Raw genomic sequence first — 5,226 nt, forward strand, 5'->3', positions numbered from 1 at the left:
CAATATTATAAATGGTGGTCTGCACAAATGTGTACATATTGTGCAGGGCCTGATCATAAGAAATGCCAAACACATAGTGTGCTTTGAAAAGTTCATCAAAGGCTGAAATTGAAGACTTAGCCTTGCAGGGAATGAGTTGACGATCCACAACAATGTAGTAGTCATTGATGGTGCGACGCGATGTTCCAACTGCTAAAATGTAGGGCTGCCGCCCCTGGACTGAGCTTGTTGTCTCTTGAAGGTTGTGGCATGACTGAAAGAAAATTTTCAGTGGAACAAAAATAAAAATCAGATAACAGCTTTCCAACTTCACTATAAACACACACTTCACTCAAGGTTGGGGCCACTTACTTTGTGAAACCAGACAACGTGGCTCAGAGCTTCTCGAACAGTGATTTTCACAGCCCTCTTCTTCCCACTAGGAGGTGGAGGCAGGAGGTACACCAACAGCAACAGTGCTGCCATGTCACTGTTCCAGGCAGACTCTACAAGATTTAAATGAAACACTGTCAGATATGCTATTCATAATTGCTCTCTAAAAAAAGACATTTGTTGGTTATTTGCAAAAAATGCATCATTCAACTAAGTTGTGATATTTTGTCAAGGTAATGGAAAAAGTGATTCCAATAATCTGCACATTTTAAAAAGGAGTATGCCAAAGCTAGGACTAACCTGATGATTCTTCGTTGTCCTCTGGGTTCTCCTGAGCAGACTGAAGGAGAGACTCCAGCATCGGCGTCCTAGTGAGGTTGTTTGCTTCTTTGATGACTTTCTGCCTCAAAGAGGTTTCCCACTTTTCCATTAGTTTTGATGAGATTTCCTCTCCAAACATCATTTGGAAATCCTGCAGCACCTTAAAGAAAAAAAAACAACAAAAAAAGAACAAAGAAAAAAAATCTACATTAAACTATAAATTACATGGAACATCAATGCAGGAGAAAACAAGACAAGATACACTGAGTTGAGGTGAAAAGATAATGTTCAGCTAGCCACTATTACTGATGTGACCTAAAGGAGGTAAAGTTAAAAGGAACTGCCAAACTTGATTGGCGTGTGCACATGCGTACATGTCAGCATTAAGAAAAGGGAGATGCTTTGCTGGATTTATTAATGTGTCAAAACAGCTGTGAAGAATAAAAAAATTTCAGAGCAAAGCCTTCATCTTAAGATTTTCTGTTCAAAGTGGACTCACCGGGCCTCTTGTATCAAGGAATCTTGGGAACACGCTGAGGAGGGTCTCACACTTCTCAGAATCGTGAATCAGTGCTTGTCTGTACTGAAATGTTTGTTCCATTTTCAAGAAGATCTGCCTTTCATCTGTGGTGTGCCTCAGAAGGGAAATGGCCTCTCTGCACTGGTCACCCTCCAACTGACGCTCCGCAGTCACAGCCCTTGCAAACTGTGGTCCTCTCTTGCTCGATGGATCGCGACTGGTGCTGCTGCTCCTCCTGCTGCCACTGCTGAGTTCGCGCTGCATGTTTTTCAGTTTCCAAGCGATGTAGCCTTCATTACTTTTGGAATCAAAAAAGTGCTCCTGCAGTGAATAACATTATTTGCCAGGAAAAAAAAAAAAAAGTTTAATCGTTAAATAATCATCACAATATTTCTCTAAAACTTTTTACTCAATGGGAATACTCACATATCCTTTTTCAGAGTAAGGATCTTTCAGACAAGGGAACAGGGTGACAATTCCCAATGCATAACGTGTCCTAACATCCATCGGTGGAGCAGTCCTTAACATGATTTTAATATTAGACTCTGATGAGGATTTCTTTTTTCCATGGCCTGACATTTTTATTTTCATGTGTATCTGAGTATCCTGTCTTTACAAGTGTAACAAAAACAACTTACCCATACTGCTCAATCATTGCTGCTACAACCACGTTGACCAGTTTCCATAGTAATGGGTCTTTAACCTCCCCTGTTTGTGTGTATTCTTTGAGTATCTTCTCTCCTCCTGGCTTAGCATCCAGGAGTGTTTTGACAAGCTTAAAAGTGTGAAACATCCAAAGTTATTGAAATACAGGTTTATTCAGTCATCCAAATACATTTGTTAACCCACTCACATTTTTTCAGTTTGCAGCTAATATATGCAACTGTGTTAAAATAAGAATGTAAAGTTTAATTTGAAAGGTAAAATAGTGGAGAAATGCAGTATCTGTGTCTCACACAGCTATTAGATTGGCCCCACTCCATTCAGAAACTATTTCCCACATAATTAAACCAAGTAATTTTATATAAATAAAGTGAAAATATCACCTCTTTGGCTTGTAAGGAAATGTCATCACTTGAATATCTTCTTGGGGACATCATCAAGGTGTCATCAATGCATCTTCGTTTAGGGGACATGAACGAAAGATCACTGTCCGATGAACGTGATGACACAGAGAGAGTGTCTGTGCATGAAGACTGCATTGGAGATTCTAAGGAGAAACCAGCAATACAAAGAGATAGTGGACCACCATTACATAATCTGTGCCTACAATGAGAGAATGATTTTGTCTGTGATGTAATTGAAGTACTAAAAACATAAATAAAAACAAAACCTTCTGAACTTTCTATACTTCAGTTTTAGTTGTATGAAATAATATAGGCCTAATGTTGTAGTGCTACTGTTACCCTCAACAGAAGAGGCATCAGTGAGAGTCCAGACAATGTCAGATTTCTTCTCCAGAACGTCACTGAAGACGTCTTCATCCACCCCCGTCCCAGTTTCATCCACAAGATATACATTTGTTTCTTCAAGGATGTCAAACTTCTCTTTGGCTGTAAATGCACATACATTTTTGGAGATTACTAAATTGTTCAAATATAGAATTCTGTCAGTTCTTTATGTATCACTAATATTCCTGCAAATTTACTTCTATGACAAAAGGTGAACAAATATATAAAAATGCAGGCAAAAATATAATGTAGGATTTTAAGCAGGTCAACTTGAATAAACCAAAAAACATTACCTTGTCTCAAAAATGTTGAATATGACGCTCCATTGAGTTTGATGTAGCGTTTCTTTCCTGCATATTGGACTTTAAAGAGCATTGTCACAGATATCTGAGAAAAAAAGTTCAACATTACTTAAACGGTGACCTGGTCATGTTAACAGTGTCACCACCATACAAGCAGAGCAAACCTGTTATGGGTTTTAACAGTCACTGGTTCATAGAGTGTAAAGGCAGACCCTTGTGGTCATGCCTAATCTAACTAAGAAAAAAAATAAAATTGAGGCAGGGGAGCAGCTATGCCATGTTTGCCCATCCCCAATGAAGGCTGAGAGACAGCTTCCATTAAGTGTTGTTTTTTTGTTTGTTTTTTTCTTGCTGCGTTTAAAATTTTTAAGTTTTATATAGTTTGTGTGTAGCATTAGCCATTCAGCGCCGAATGATATGCTGCTTGGCTACCATGCTGGAGACTAGGTGTGTTTATAGAGTCTGTGGTTATAGCAACCTGTTCTGGTGGCTACAGCTGCAATAAAGAAAAAAAAATAACAGCTGACCTTCTCAGCACAGCCAGCACAACAGCGATGATCCACTCGTGTTAAAGGGTCGTTTTTTTTTTGTTTTTTTTTCAAATAATGGAAATCCGTCACAGCGACAGAGAGTATGGAATGCTCTGCTTACACAGTGATACTCGAGCTGCAGAATTAAAATGAAATGCAGTAATAGCGATAATAGCGTTTCGTCATTAAATTCAGTGACAGCAGAGTTCCGAAAGTGAAGCGTGAAATCCTCAGCCCAGTGCAAGGGCATCTCAGCAAGGCGCCTGGCGATCAACCGCTAGCTAGAACAGTGCAACAGGGTTGGGTCAAAATGGCGTAGCAAGTTTTTCAAAATTGCCGAAGAACTAGGGTGTGGATGGGATAGTGGCTTTCATTGCATTATATCGGCTATGACTGGTACTCTTTAGGCATCCTAAGTTACGCTACAAGACAAGAAGCCACTAAAGGTGGAAATGCTAATCAGCAGCAGGTGCTAGATCTCGAGAGCAACCGGTGAAGGAGCAGGACAGAAGGGCAAACACAGCGAACAGAACATGGAGGGAACAGAAAGTACAGTTTTTGAGAAAATCAGTGGGAATAATGACATGTCTGTCTCCTTAGTTTAAAAAAAAAAAATTTTCAACTAGCACTGATAAATTGTACATCTGCCTTGAGTTGACATTTAGCACGTCTTGCGATACATTTAATTGTCAGCTGATGCCACTAACATTTGGTGAAAATTAAATGTACATACATAACTGTCAATGTACTTACCTGTATTTTCTGTTGTCTGAAAAGGCATTATATCCAAACTAGTTAATCCCGCCGAAAAATAACCGCCGTCTGCTTGTTTGGTGCATGCGCATTCAGAGTACGTCGCAACAGATACGCACACGCACGGTACGTAAAATGCGAACCGTGAAGACTCAATCACAAATACACACCGTGAGAGTTAGTGAGTTTAATATAAACTCTTCACTAACACTGCAGAAATACCTGACACCAATAGGAGACACTGTTGCAACACTGGAAGTGTATCTAATTACTAATGAACTCCACAGTGTAAAAAAAACAACTCTACATACTCGAACTCTGGAAAAGTAACACTTTTGAATTTGCTGTGTACTCGGCCCTGAAGAAGAGGAAATCTCCCCTGTACCCTCTGACCATGGTCTGAGAGCTGCACACAGGAAAGGTTAACACTGGCAACCATGAAGGGACTCTGACGTTCCAGGAAAGTGCAGCAGTGAGCAGAGAAACTTTGAAACAAACTGGAACAGTTAAGCCAGGCTAAAGCTTATAGTTTATGATATTGGACTGAGCAGCTAAGTCAGAGCTAAAATGGCGGCTCGCAGCCCATGCCCTGCTGTCACAGGCCTGTGTGCACATGTAATTAGCCACTTAAACCCATTAAGTGTGCTAACAGCAGCTAATGAGAACCTAAAAGAGGCATCAATCAGCTGCAAGAGAAAAAGAAGCAGGAAACATGCACATCCTAACCCCTTCTGTGGAGAGGGGTAAGTTGAAACATGGCAAGCAGTCACTGAAACACCACATGACCCCTCACAGCCCAAGTGGTCAAGCAAAAACCCCCTTTCTCAAAGACATTGAAAACACTCAGTTTCAGAGCTGTGGAAAGGCAAATTATTGGTCAGAGAAGACCAGAGAGTCCAGCTAAAGTTCTGCCTGGTGGGAGTTGCAGCAATCATCCACAGGACTCCTCAGTCCTTACAGTGGGATTATCGCTAACT

General features: G+C 40.4%; 1 long non-coding RNA gene across 1 annotated transcript; it reads right to left on the reverse strand.

Moving 5' to 3' along the window:
* Positions 1 to 2,705: 2,705 nt before the first annotated feature.
* Positions 2,706 to 4,301, reverse strand: LOC115777771 (uncharacterized). Its single transcript, XR_004019676.1, has 3 exons — positions 4,250 to 4,301; positions 2,958 to 3,051; positions 2,706 to 2,766 (listed from the first exon to the last, which is right to left on the reverse strand). It is a non-coding gene; the product is annotated as an uncharacterized LOC115777771 (long non-coding RNA).
* Between the last annotated feature and the right edge of the window lie 925 nt (positions 4,302 to 5,226).

This window comes from Archocentrus centrarchus, unplaced genomic scaffold (genome assembly GCF_007364275.1).
Source record: "Archocentrus centrarchus isolate MPI-CPG fArcCen1 unplaced genomic scaffold, fArcCen1 scaffold_72_ctg1, whole genome shotgun sequence".
NCBI lineage: Eukaryota > Metazoa > Chordata > Actinopteri > Cichliformes > Cichlidae > Archocentrus > Archocentrus centrarchus.